At 40.6% G+C, this 14,009-nt stretch overlaps 1 long non-coding RNA gene across 1 annotated transcript in view; it reads left to right on the top strand.

Annotated features, from left to right (window-relative positions):
• The window catches only part of LOC138295377 (uncharacterized), a 108,937-nt gene extending 95,782 nt beyond the window's left edge, over positions 1-13,155 (top strand). The window contains exons 2-3 of the long non-coding RNA XR_011203585.1: positions 3,508-3,617; positions 12,922-13,155. This is a non-coding gene — a long non-coding RNA (uncharacterized lncRNA). The remainder of the gene's footprint in view (positions 1-3,507; positions 3,618-12,921) is intronic.
• Positions 13,156-14,009: the final 854 nt, after the last annotated feature.

The following is a 14,009-nucleotide window of genomic DNA, read 5'->3' on the forward strand; positions in this document are numbered from 1 at the left end:
AAGGTGACGACATACGGGATCAACACAGCAGATCAACAGCTGACATTTTCATACATGGCATAAAATGGTGATTGTAAAATTCATGCCACTTAGACATTTGTGCATATCTTGAAGAAAAGAGAGGTTGAGCAACATTATTTTCTGAGATATGGTTGTATTTTTCATCCACCATGACTGACAATTCTCATCTGTAAAACGTGGATTCCTCCTCCTTGCCAAAGTGAATGTCTAAAAAAATTAACTAGTGCCTCAAAAGTTGATGAAAAATAACACAAATGTAGGAAAAGTAAAAAAGAGAGGGAGAAAAATAAATGAACAAAACCTGACTTCTATGTGGCAAATTCGGCATAAAAATGCTCTGCTGCAGTGGAATGGCAAAGGATCATGATCTGAAATGAAGTGTGTTTTATAGTGTGGTTTGCAGGTGTTCACAATTGGCCAATATACATCAGGTTTGTGTTGCTAGCATATATCCAATAGTCATAGCCATTTATCCAATAGCCATAGTACAAAGTTGAACGGGTCCGGCTTCCGCCGTGGGGAGACCACTGCTGGTTCACCACCAGCATGACTTTAATATCTAAATATGGTCATTACAATCCCACTGTCCCAACTGTGACAGAAGTACTTGCCAGCATTGGAACTTGCCGTGTCATCTGTTGGGTATCGTTTGCGCGACAGAGTAGACTTCATCGGCGCAAACAGAAGTTGAATGTCCATAGATCTCCGTCAGTTTGATGCAGTGTTTGGGACTGCTGCAGGGGTGGGACGGCCATAGTGCTGCCAAGATCTAAAACAGGCCCTTTGACCCTTTCTAGCTCAGTGTGGATGGCACTGTGCTAATCCAATGCTTAAAAACTATATATTAATTTTTTTATATATATATATATATATATATATATATATATATATATATACACACACAAAAAACGCGAAAGAATTCTGTGTAGTTCCCAAATTTAGGTGGAGAGTAGCTCCAGTAAGGGGCACCTTGCAACACAGGCAACACTCTAGACTTACTCACCTCAAATGTCTGCTTATCTAGCAAAGTTTTTAAGCATAGGATCAACACAGTGCTATCCACGTTGAGCTAGATAGGGACAAAGTATTTTGCCATTTGTACAGCAAAATCTTTAAGCATAGGACTGACACAGTGTCATCCTTGCTGAGCTGTAAAATTACAAAAGCCATTTACCACTCCAGGCACAGTATTAGAGCTTTGGCCTGGGCAAATGTGTGTGTGTGTATATATATATATATATATATATATATATGTGTGTGTATATGTATATATTTGCTGAAAAAAGTCACAGGGAAGTTATAGTTAGGTTCCAAATTTACACGCAAAAAAAACATAGAATTTTAGCTGTTACAATTGGTTATTTCAAGTAAATATAACTCATACCCTAAGGTAACTATAACTTGTGCCCATGCCATGCACAGTTTTCTCATCAATAATTTTACTGCAAATGGTACAGTGGTATTATCAATGATGTCATAGAAGATGCCATGAATTATGTAGTATCTGGAGAAATTAGCAGTACATGGCAAAGGTGCATGTTATAGTTACTTTATAGCAACTACCACCCAGGTCAACCTGGAATGAATTAAAGCAACCTCTGACACGTGTTTCACTATCATCATAGCTCTTCATATAGCTTTAGCCTTATCTAGACACAAGGGAGCAGTATAGGTCAAAGCATATAAAAGCAATTCTCCTTCAGGTTTAGATAGCTGCATAAAGTATGCAAGAAACGTAGGACTCTGGGTAATTCCGAAGTTATATATATAAAATAAACGCAGTTTTATATATATATAAACGTAACTTTAAAAAAAACAGAAATTTAGCAGATATAGCTAGTAGCGCTATTAAAACTTAAGCCCTCCCATGCACTGCTTATGACATCATTATGATCATTTATCACATCACTGATGACATCTCAAATAACATAATTCATGATTTCACTGATAACATCATCCAATGAGTGTGCTAGTTTGTTTTATAGTTTACGTAGTGGAGGATAACTACTATATAACTTCTCAACCTAATTTTGTACAGCCTGTGTCCAGCTATAGATGTGTAGAGGTATTGAACGCAGTGTAAATGTTCACATTCAAGAGTAGCTCTGTGTGCAAGCAACAGTTGACTTGCATTCATTATGCTCCATACAACTTTTTGGTTCTGCATAAGACGTTTCCAACAGGAGAAAGATTCTACGTAATGGATACTATCTTTTGTAAGCAGCATTGACTTATTAGAGAGAATTGCGTCAGCATGATAATTTATACTTAACATGGAAGAGTGTGTGCATCAGGTATTAACCTGTATGTGTGCTTGTTTTACTTGAGAAGAGGTTCTATCCGTAACATTTCACCACAGTATGACAGGTGCAGGTAGAATGATCTTTAGCACCTCCACATCTTGGTTATTTTTAGCAAATGGTGTTTTTTTTTTTGACAACTATGGGGTAGAATGTACAATGTTTTTAGTAGATTCTTCTCATGAGAGTTTCCCTGTTTACAAACAGTGTAGTATAGAATGAACTCTCTGCATAGGTAAACGTTTACAGTACTCAGTTCTATACTGATATGTGCTTCATTTCCTAATGTAAGTTTGGTGTGTGTCAGATGTTTGACACAGATAAAAGCTGTCTATAGTAGGGTGTTTGTTTTGGAATTGACATTCAATATTTTGACTTTCTTGGAACAGTTGTATATAGATTTTACACTGTACTCAATGATGGTTCCTGATATATCTGTGGTCAATTGTTAATGTGAACTATGCTACGTGTAAAGGTACAACAATTTATACAGCAACATGTGGGAAAACAAAGCTTGGATTATGTTATATGTGATGTCATCAACAATGTCTTTTCAGGTATAATGAGTGATGTCATAAATTATGTCATAGAACATGTCATGGGTGATGTCATGTGAGGTTATAAACAGTGCATGGCAGGTGCACAAGCTATAGTTAGTGCTACTAACTATAACTGCTGAATTTCTGTTTTTTTTTGGTTCAAAACATTAATGTTGACACTGAGAAATTCACCTAACTATAACGTTACTTTAACTTTTGGTTTTATGTGTCTATATGATAGAATGACTGCATCATATAAGCTGTGTTCAGACATTATTTTAGTAAAATATATATTTTTAATTGTAACAAAACAGGATATGGTTCCCAGTTTGCAAAATCTCTGGAAAAGGTGTTTGAGAATTAAACAGATAAATACATCAATAGAAATTGTTTATTTGCTCAGTTATTTGAACTCTGATATCAAGACATGTCTCCAGCAATGTTTTTTGATGTATCATTACTCTTGTGAGCGGATCATAAGATGCTCATAGGACACTTGTGAGATCGTAAACTTCTACATTTTATTGTAATTTATTGTATATGGTACTTTGTCAATTTTTTCTGTTACAATTTAAAAGTATACAGTAGTAAAGAAAAGATGACTGGATATATTTTTTAAAGTGATGGCTCTCGCGGCTCGCTTGCAGGAGCCGCATGTGATGTTTGGACTGAATATCAGATGAAAAACAACAAGATACAGAAATATTGTTTTAAGAATATTGGGACATCAAATATATCATGAACAGGAAGATCAAAGGTAAAAATTTTGTTATAAGTGATTTTAGTATCATGAAAAATATTTATGTACGCAACATTGTTATATGCAATATTGTTTTTGTGGTGTTAATTAGTATTTAATGTGTTGTATTTATTATATCTGTCTGTTTTTTTATTTGCTTTGATTGTAGTAGAGCATTTACATTTTTAAAAGGAAACAAATATTTTTTTAATGTATTAATGTTTTTGAATAATTATTTAAATATTTTTAGTAGATGGATGTTGGGTTATTAGGCAATAACAATGATGAGTTTTTAACAAAATGAGTATCCAAATTTTAAATTTTAATTTAATTATTTTAAAGATTTGCGACTTTTGGAATTTAAAAATATATTGTATTACAATAATATTTTATAGAAATGCCACATTTGATAATACATAGTATAGATTTTAATGGAATTTATTATAATATTTTTAAATATATTATTTTGAATACTCTGCGATTAGACCCTTAAATTAATCTTGTACCTAAGATATTTTTGGTTCTTCCTATTGGTGAAGACCCTCTTCTCTACTCAGTACCTAAAACGCTTGGGGTAGTTTTGGCATGAGGCATAGTGCCTTGACTTTGAAGCTCTTTTCCATCACTCTGGATCGCTAGTTATTGCACCCACACTTAGTGGGGGCTTGCAACATGACACCATGTTATGTGTTTATTGAGTTGGGTAACAATAAGCATCTGTCATTCAACGCCAAGATGACCTTCTGGGTGAACATGAGCTTCACAAATACACATGTTCTGTTATTTCATTTAGAATTATACCAATATGTCCCAAGGGTTAAGTTTTGTGTCCTTATTTCTGTTCTTTCAGAGCTGCGAAGTTTTATCCCTGATTGATTCTGTTATTATTAATTACATTACCCATGAGGTACCCATCCTGACATTAAGATTACTATTGGTATAGTCAGTTGGTAACAACTTTTAATAGGCTACATGGTGTCCTAGTCCCTACCAGTATAATTATTTACTTTTGAACCCTGTAGATGCCTACCTTTTTGGACCTTATGAAGTCTCCATTCCAATTTGATGCTCATGGGTTGAACATCGAAATATGTGTTGAATTAAATGTACTTTTTGCTACAAGCAGAACTTGCTGGGTCATTTGAGACCTGGGCTCCCTTGTTATGAAAATGTAAACATTTAAGTCAATTTTATGTTGGTTTCTTAAACACTGCACGCAATTGCTCACTGTCTTACACCATTCACTAAACACTGCGTCGTTCACATGTAGCACCTACTGTTATGTTGTAAAAACTTATTTGTAAAATATTGTTATTGTATATATCTATATCTATATATATATCTATATGAATCTTGCACAGGCTTTTGCATCCAAAATAAATGGATACCTACTAAACAGCTGAAGTCTGAAAACTTGAGTGCACATCATTATTACTGCCTAGGAACTGAAAACTGTTTACCTCCCCAAGGGATACATTTTTTGTGTAAGGTATACATAAAAAGCTGTGGAGAGGAACTGCCCTGTTTGCTGATACATCTGTCTTGCATGATAAATATGCGTACTACAGTGTGGGAAGAGACTGGGCCCGCTCATTTGGCCTGTCTGTTGGATGGGTGTGCAAATTAGACTGTAAAAGGGACTTACCTCTCTAATCATTGCTCTCCCCATGACGACAGATGTACAAGTAAGGTGTAGAGATTAAATTACCTCTGTGCTGAGAAGTCTTTCTTGAATAACAACTACACAGGCTTTGGTATCGAAACACACTGCCCTGTCAACTAAGACATCTCCTCAGAGTAATATATATGCAAAGTAGACTCTGGGTAGAAACTGTTCTCTTGGTGCATACCTTTCTTCATAGTGATGAATGTCCATAGGAGAGTTGAAACTGGAATATCCTCTCTGTTGAAAAATGTGTCTTACACAACTGGTGTCCATACTTGATTGTAAGGGCATACTCACCTCTATTTCAGACATCTCCCAACATTTTTTACACTTATGAGCAGGCTCCAATGTCTTCCCCCCTTATTTGCCTACCAGTTTTTTATTCATTATAACTTATTTTTTTCAGTCTTTTAGCAACCTTAGCCTGATAGAGAGTGTTTGATTTCAGGTATATATTAGCAGCTAGATGGAAAGAAAGTTTCAGTAAAGCACCATATCCATAAATTACAGTTCACAAAGCCTAGCTCATGAAGAGTTAGCTCGTGCTTCTGAACTACGCAGCTGTTTAGTCACTGCCACATCCTTCCACCCAAAAAACACTGTCCTTCAAGACTAACCAAAAACTAGCTTCCTGTCGAATTTGGTGTAATTCCATTCAGCAGTTTTTGCTAAAACCTGTCCTAAAGAAGTTCATGGAAAATGCATGGAGATTTTACATTTTGGGACCCCCCTTCTTTCTCACCCCTGCCTGACAAATAACCCCTAACCTTTCTGGGAAGGAGCTGAGATGAATTAATGTTCTTTTTGGAAAGTTTCATGAAGATTTATCAAATGGGCTGAAGTTATTAGCAAACCAAAAAACGCTCTGTCTTTGGAAAAGCAGACCTAATTGTAACTACATTGAATACTTTATGTATATATCATTTTTTGCATTAATAAAAATAAATATATTTGACACCGGTAATGATAGTGTGCATTTATATAATATGAATATGCTCATTTATTTTAAAAAAATGCAAATTACATGTGTCTATTAAATTGATTCAGTACTTTGTGTGTGTGTGTGTGTGTATAAACAGAGAGCAAACCAAAGGTTACAGGGAGTTATAGTTAGGAAATAGATTTTTTTTTTTAAACATAGAAATCCACTTAAAAAGCCAAAGATACAAGTCACTATCTAGCTCGGCGAGGATAGCACTGTGCTAATCCTATGCTTAAAGACTTTGCTAGATAAGCAGACATTTGAGGTGAGCAAATCTAGAGTGTCGCTGGTGTTGCAGGGTGCTCCTTACTAGAGCAGCTCTCCACCTAAAATTGGGAACTTCCCAGAGTTCTCCTTTGTTTTTTGCATAATTTATGTGTCGCTCTATCCCTGAAAGGGTTTTGGTTTGACTTATACTGGGTGCTCCCTTGTGTCTGGACAAAGCTATACCCCTCTGAAGAGCTCTAATAAGAGCGAAACACGTGTCAGGGGTTGCTTTACTCATTCCAGGTTGGCTTGGATGGTATTTGACCAGTCCAAAGCTGTAATACTGTGCCTGGAGTAGTAAATGGCTTTTGTCATTTTACAGCTCGGCAAGGATGACACTATGTCAATCCTATGCTTAAAGATTTTGCTGTACAAATGGCAAAAGACTTTGTCACTATCTAGCTCGGCGAGGATAGCACTGTGCTAATCCTATGCTTAAAGACTTTGCTAGATAAGCAGACATTTGAGGTGAGCAAATCTAGAGTGTCGCTGGTGTTGCAGGGTGCTCCTTACTAGAGCAGCTCTCCACCTAAAATTGGGAACTTCCCAGAGCTCTCCTTTGTTTTTTGCATAATTTATGTGTCGCTCTATCCCTGAAAGGGTTTTGGTTTGAGATATATATATATATATATACAGTATATATATATATATATATATTTATTTTTTTTAGTTTCTTTTTTTGTATTGAAATAAAGGTTCAAAATATGTTATAGTTAGGAAATAGAATTGAAAAAACCTTAGAAATTCCCTTTAAAAAGCAAAGGTTACAGGGAGTTTTAGTTAAGTTCTGTATTTACCCGCACAAAACCAGAGAAATTCAGCAGTTATAGTTTGCGTTATTTCTAGTAACTATAACTCTCAACCTAAGGTAACTATAACTCGTGCCACCACCATGCACAGTTTTTTCTTCAATAATTTGTCTTCTAATGTTTCATTGATATTTTTATTCATACTATGAACGTTGTCATGAGTGCTGTAATATGTTGGGTATATAGCAGTGCAGGGCGCAGGCATTAGTTATAGTGCTCGCCGTGCCCCTATAACCACCCAACCCCACGCCGCTCACAACCTTTGGCCGTGGGCAGTGGGAGTTGGCCAGAGGGATTGTCTCTCTGGGTGTGAGAGGGTGTCTCTGCATGTGAGGGTGGCTATGCATGTGTCTTTCTGGGTATGAGAATGGGTATGAGAGGGTACATGTGGGTGATTGAGCGTGTGATTGTGTTCCATTAGATGAAAAATGCATTCACCTTCACAAAGTATTTCAGATAATTTTTCAATATGGAATTACGGAGTAAACTCACTTGCTTTGCCTTTGCCATGCACAGGAGGTGGGATCATTTGTCCTTCCCAGGAGTGGAGCTTCAACTGGGACAGCTGTTACATTTATATTTGTTGGTGCTTCCTGTTGAGGTTTAATTTCTGTGAAATGAGAATCATGGCCAGAACAGAAGCTCAACTGCTTGTTAAGCCAGCAAGAGTCCACAGTTTTGCACAAAGTCTATCCAACTGTAACACTTTCTACTGGTCATTTAGTAAGTGCTACCTCGTTTGTTGAATGTCCAGTGTGGGGAGGGGGGTCGCACAGCCCCCCTCCCTCAGCCGATTTTAGTCCCGGGGACCCCATTACCCAGGGCCCACTGCAATTCAATGAGGGGGCATGTCGTCCCGCCCCCCCCAGCCAATTTTGGACCCAGGGACCCCATCCCTTGGGGCCCAGTCCGATAGTATATCTTTTTTTGGGGGGGATAGGGGCCACACGGCCCCCCTACCTGGCCCGATGTCAGCCCTGGGGACCCACTCTTGGGGCCTGGCCATGTCACCTTGGTGCCCCTCAGTTACCATTGTTGGGGGACACAATGAGAGCCTAAGGGCCCCCACGGACCCAGCCGGCTCCCTGCCTCCTGTGAGAGCCGGCATTGCTGTCACAGACCGGGAGCTGCTAAACATGCAGTTCTCTGTCTGTGAGAGCAATGGTTTCCTCTGTTTCTTTGCGTACATGTCTGTTTGACAGCTCTCTATTGCTGGAACCAGAGTGTTTACTGTGACTTGGCAGGAGCTGTCAAAGCTCTTAAACTTCTGAACGAATTTACACTAAATAACAAAAGCATAACCTGCATATCGAAAGCTACCTTTCTACCAAATTTGGTATAATTCCATCCAGTGGTTCGGTCTGTTGTCATGTTCAAAACTCCTATGGAAATTAACATGTGAAACCCATGTTTTTTGAACCCTCCTTTTTCTCAGCCCCTGCCTGACTGTTCACCCTGAAACTTCAAATGTGCAACAAGAATAACCAGCACACTTGTCTTGGAACATTTCATGAAGAGTTGTCAGACGGTACCAAAGACTTAGGCAAGTCAAAAACACTTTTTCTATAGAAACATGATCCTAACTATGACTTCCAACTGGTGATAAATTACTGAAGAAGAACAAAGGTTAGAGGGACATTATAGTTAAGTTGATGTTTCACCCATACAAAGCCATAGAAATTCAGCAGTTATAGTTATATCTATACTTATGTTGAGAAACTATCACTTGTTGCCAAAATTTACTTTCCAGCATGAGTTTTAGTTTCTTCAGATAAGTATAACGTTAAGTACAACTTTAACTGCTGAATTTCTATGTTTTGTTATGGGTAAAGCGTCAACTTAACTATAACATCCCTATGACCTTTGGTTGTTTCAGTGAATTACTAATTTTTTTAACAGACATGTTGTAAGGAAATGCCTCCTTGGCATGGTTGCCCCCTGACTTTTTGCCTTTGCTGATGCTATGTTTACAATTGAAAGTGTGCTGAGGCCTGCTAACCAGGCCCCAGCACCAGTGTTCTTTCCCTAACCTGTACTTTTGTATCCACAATTGGCAGACCCTGGCATCCAGATAAGTCCCTTGTAACTGGTACTTCTAGTACCAAGGGCCCTGATGCCAAGGAAGGTCTCTAAGGGCTGCAGCATGTCTTATGCCACCCTGGAGACCTCTCACTCAGCACAAACACACTGCTTGCCAGCTTGTGTATGCTAGTGAGAACAAAACGAGTAAGTCGACATGGCACTCCCCTCAGGGTGCCATGCCAGCCTCTCACTGCTTATGCAAGTATAGGTCAGTCACCCCTCTAGCAGGCCTTACAGCCCTAAGGCAGGGTGCACTATACCATAGGTGAGGGTACCAGTGCATGAGCATGGTACCCCTACAGTGTCTAAACAAAACCTTAGACATTGTAAGTGCAGGGTAGCCATAAGAGTATATGGTCTGGGAGTTTGTCAAACACGAACTCCACAGCACCATAACGGCTTCACTGAAAACTGGGAAGTTTGGTATCAAACTTCTCAGCACAATAAATGCACACTGATGCCAGTGTACATTTTATTGTAAAATACACCACAGAGGGCACCTTAGAGGTGCCCCCTGAAACTTAACCGACTGTCTGTGTAGGCTGACTAGTTCCAGCAGCCTGCCACACTAGAGACATGTTGCTGGCCCCATGGGGAGAGTGCCTTTGTCACTCTGAGGCCAGTAACAAAGCCTGCACTGGGTGGAGATGCTAACACCTCCCCCAGGCAGGAGCTGTAACACCTGGCGGTGAGCCTCAAAGGCTCACCCCTTTGTCACAGCACCGCAGGACACTCCAGCTAGTGGAGTTGCCCGCCCCCTCCGGCCCGGCCCCCACTTTTGGCGGCAAGGCCGGAGAAAATAATGAGAATAACAAGGAGGAGTCACTGGCCAGTCAGGACAGCCCCTAAGGTGTCCTGAGCTGAGGTGACTCTAACTTTTAGAAATCCTCCATCTTGCAGATGGAGGATTCCCCCAATAGGGTTAGGATTGTGACCCCCTCCCCTTGGGAGGAGGCACAAAGAGGGTGTACCCACCCTCAGGGCTAGTAGCCATTGGCTACTAACCCCCCAGACCTAAACACGCCCTTAAATTTAGTATTTAAGGGCTACCCTGAACCCTAGAAAATTAGATTCCTGCAACTACAAGAAGAAGGACTGCCTAGCTGAAAAACCCCTGCAGAGGAAGACCAGAAGACGACAACTGCCTTGGCTCCAGAAACTCACCGGCCTGTCTCCTGCCTTCCAAAGATCCTGCCCCAGCGACGCCTTCCAAAGGGACCAGCGACCTCGACATCCTCTGAGGACTGCCCCTGCTTCGAAAAGACAAGAAACTCCCGAGGACAGCGGACCTGCTCCAAGAAAAGCTGCAACTTTGTTTCCAGCAGCTTTAAAGAACCCTGCAAGCTCCCCGCAAGAAGCGTGAGACTTGCAACACTGCACCCGGCGACCCCGACTCGGCTGGTGGCGATCCAACACCTCAGGAGGGACCCCAGGACTACTCTAAGACTGTGAGTACAAAAACCTGTCCCCCCTGAGCCCCCACAGCGCCGCCTGCAGAGGGAATCCCGAGGCTTCCCCTGACCGCGACTCTTTGAATCCTAAAGTCCCGACACCTGGGAGAGACCCTGCACCCGCAGCCCCCAGGACCTGAAGGACCGGACTTTCACTGGAGAAGTGACCCCCAGGAGTCCCTCTCCCTTGCCCAAGTGGAGGTTTCCCCGAGGAATCCCCCCCTTGCCTGCCTGCAGCGCTGAAGAGATCCCGAGATCTCTCATAGACTAACATTGCGAACCCGACGCCTGTTTCTACACTGCACCCGGTCGCCCCCGCGCTGCTGAGGGTGAAATTTCTGTGTGGGCTTGTGTCCCCCCCGGTGCCCTACAAAACCCCCCTGGTCTGCCCTCCGAAGACGTGGGTACTTACCTACAAGCAGACCGGAACCGGGGCACCCCCTTCTCTCCATTCTAGCCTATGTGTTTTGGGCACCACTTTGAACTCTGCACCTGACCGGCCCTGAGCTGCTGGTGTGGTGACTTTGGGGTTGCTCTGAACCCCCAACGGTGGGCTACCTTGGACCAAGAACTGAACCCTGTAAGTGTCTTACTTACCTGGTAAAACTAACAAAAACTTACCTCCCCTAGGAACTGTGAAAATTGCACTGTGTCCACTTTTAAAACAGCTATTTGTCAATAACTTGAAAAGTATACATGCAATTTTTATGATTTAAAGTTCCTAAAGTACTTACCTGCAATACCTTTCGAATGAGATATTACATGTAGAATTCGAACCTGTGGTTCTTAAAATAAACTAAGAAAATATATTTTTCTATACAAAAACCTATTGGCTGGATTTGTCTCTGAGTGTGTGTACCTCATTTATTGTCTATGTGTATGTACAACAAATGCTTAACACTACTCCTTGGATAAGCCTACTGCTCGACTACACTACCACAAAATAGAGCATTAGTATTATCTATTTTTACCACTATTTTACCTCTAAGGGGAACCCTTGGACTCTGTGCATGCTATTCCTTACTTTGAAATAGCACATACAGAGCCAACTTCCTACACATGTTAATATAAACAGCGCCACTGACAATTGAACCCCCTGGTAAAAGTGTATAATGCACAATGTGTGCCTGCTGCCAGGTATCGGTCAGGGATCTAGGGTTATAACAGCTCCTCTTTCCAGCTTGAAGAAAACCTCATATGTCGGAGGCTTTTGCAGCTACCACTGACAGCCTTACATCACACATGCTGAGTTAAATCCATGCTATGTTGAGGATAGAGTCCAACTGGACCCATTATTGTTGTGGATTAGCGTGTGGGTTAATCAGAGAGCACAACTCTGTAGAGATATTATATCGGACTGTCTTAGTCTGGGCAGAGGGCATGCCACTCCTTTGCTGAGTAACATCTTGAAAACGTTCAAGGTGTTAGGGCTGTCTTCTATGTATACGTCCTCTTTGAGTATAAAGAAAGAAGACAAACTGAGGGTAAGGAACCTTTTCTGGAAAGTTTGTGATAAAAGAAGGATGCAAATTGAGTTGGTGAAAAGCACTGTGCTGGTTTATTTTAGGTATTTCTCCACTGAGGAACTTGCTCTTTAACTCTCCTTAGAACTCACACAACAGGATTTCTCAACCCTCTTTTAAGATCACTGGGTCTCTGTAGATGTAGAGAGGCCCTGTTTTATCTTCAGTACTTCAGATATTTGTTTTAGGGTGTGCTTATTTCTCAACGCAGCAGTTCAAGCCAGGAAAAGCATGGAGGATAATCATCTTGGTACAGTTACGTAATATTGATTCAATGTGCCTCCTTGCTCATGATGTGTTTTTGTATTTTATTAATTGTCATTCTATATTTCCGTTATTGAAGTACTTATGTCGTAGTTGAACATGGCTGTTTTTAAATCTGTGTTATTTCATATTCCTAGTACATGGCTGTATTTTATTGAATAGTGTTTTTTATAGCTTGATATGGCTAAATAAAGATTTTGAATTATATATACATTTATCTATCTATCTATCTATGGTATCTAGCTCTCTCTCTCTCTCTCTCTCTCTCTCACACACAGAGCCTGCTACTCAGAAGGAGGTGTCAGAACAGGCTGATTGAAAGTGCATTTGAAGCTGCATTTTTGGCAAGAGAAGGGGCTCATGTGTCAAAACATGTGGACATTTACTGGCAATGGTAACAGTACTCAGGATTACCTTGATGATGAGGATATTAAAGTTTGGTTTGTAAGGGTCAGGGATTGTAATATTTATTACCCCACTGAAGGGACAACCTTGCCTTACCAAAAGCCCCAGATATCTCCAGTGATGAAGGCATTTTTAGTCATTATCCACATAAAGGACCTCAATTACTCCAGATCTTTGCAGCTGACATCGGAGTGGAAAGATGTGGACAATCAGGCTTTCCCCTGGTTCCCGGTTTGAAGGTATAATTTACAGAAACCTAGTGGAAAAGTTTCCGCCTACGGTGAGAGTGGACTCCGTGATGGAAGGTACACAACTTTAGTCCATTTAATCACTGCTGAAAAATTTCCAAGCATTAGATCACATTAACAATGGCGTAGATTTAGCATCGGCCCTTATTGTCATGTGACAAATGTGTTTTCTTTCCAATGTTTCCTGTGACCTGTTGGGAGCAGCTGCATTGTCTTTAGAAGCTGCGGAGGCCTCCAGACACCAGAGGACACTCAGTATTACTCATGCACCTTCTCTCATTGGAGCAAGGCTGCTTGGTCCACAACTGGAGGATTTGTTGCAACTGGTACGTTTAGCCTTCAGAGGGAGAGGAGATCCACATAAAAGAGTTTGAGCCAGTCTCTTTCTGAAAAAAATGAATTACTGTATGCTGCCCTCTTTTTTTGCACCAAGTGCACCATCTGCCCTAATCCCAGCAAGAAAAAGTCACACCAGGCCCACTTTTAATTGTAAAACATTCATAATCGTGATGAAGAGGGCCCATTGGCAAAAGTCTCACTGTGCCTGTTTCACTAATGATAGCTACTCATGATAGCTACTGCCTTGATGTTGCCTCGGACCTTTGTTAACAACATTGGCTTCTATCTTATCCCATCCCTCTCCCTCTCATCTCTCTAATGCAGCTACGGCATCAATAATACCCACAGCTCTGCAAAGCAGACTGCCTAATCTG

The sequence above is a fragment of the Pleurodeles waltl genome, chromosome 1_2 (genome assembly GCF_031143425.1).
Source record: "Pleurodeles waltl isolate 20211129_DDA chromosome 1_2, aPleWal1.hap1.20221129, whole genome shotgun sequence".
NCBI classification, from domain to species: Eukaryota; Metazoa; Chordata; class Amphibia; order Caudata; family Salamandridae; genus Pleurodeles; species Pleurodeles waltl.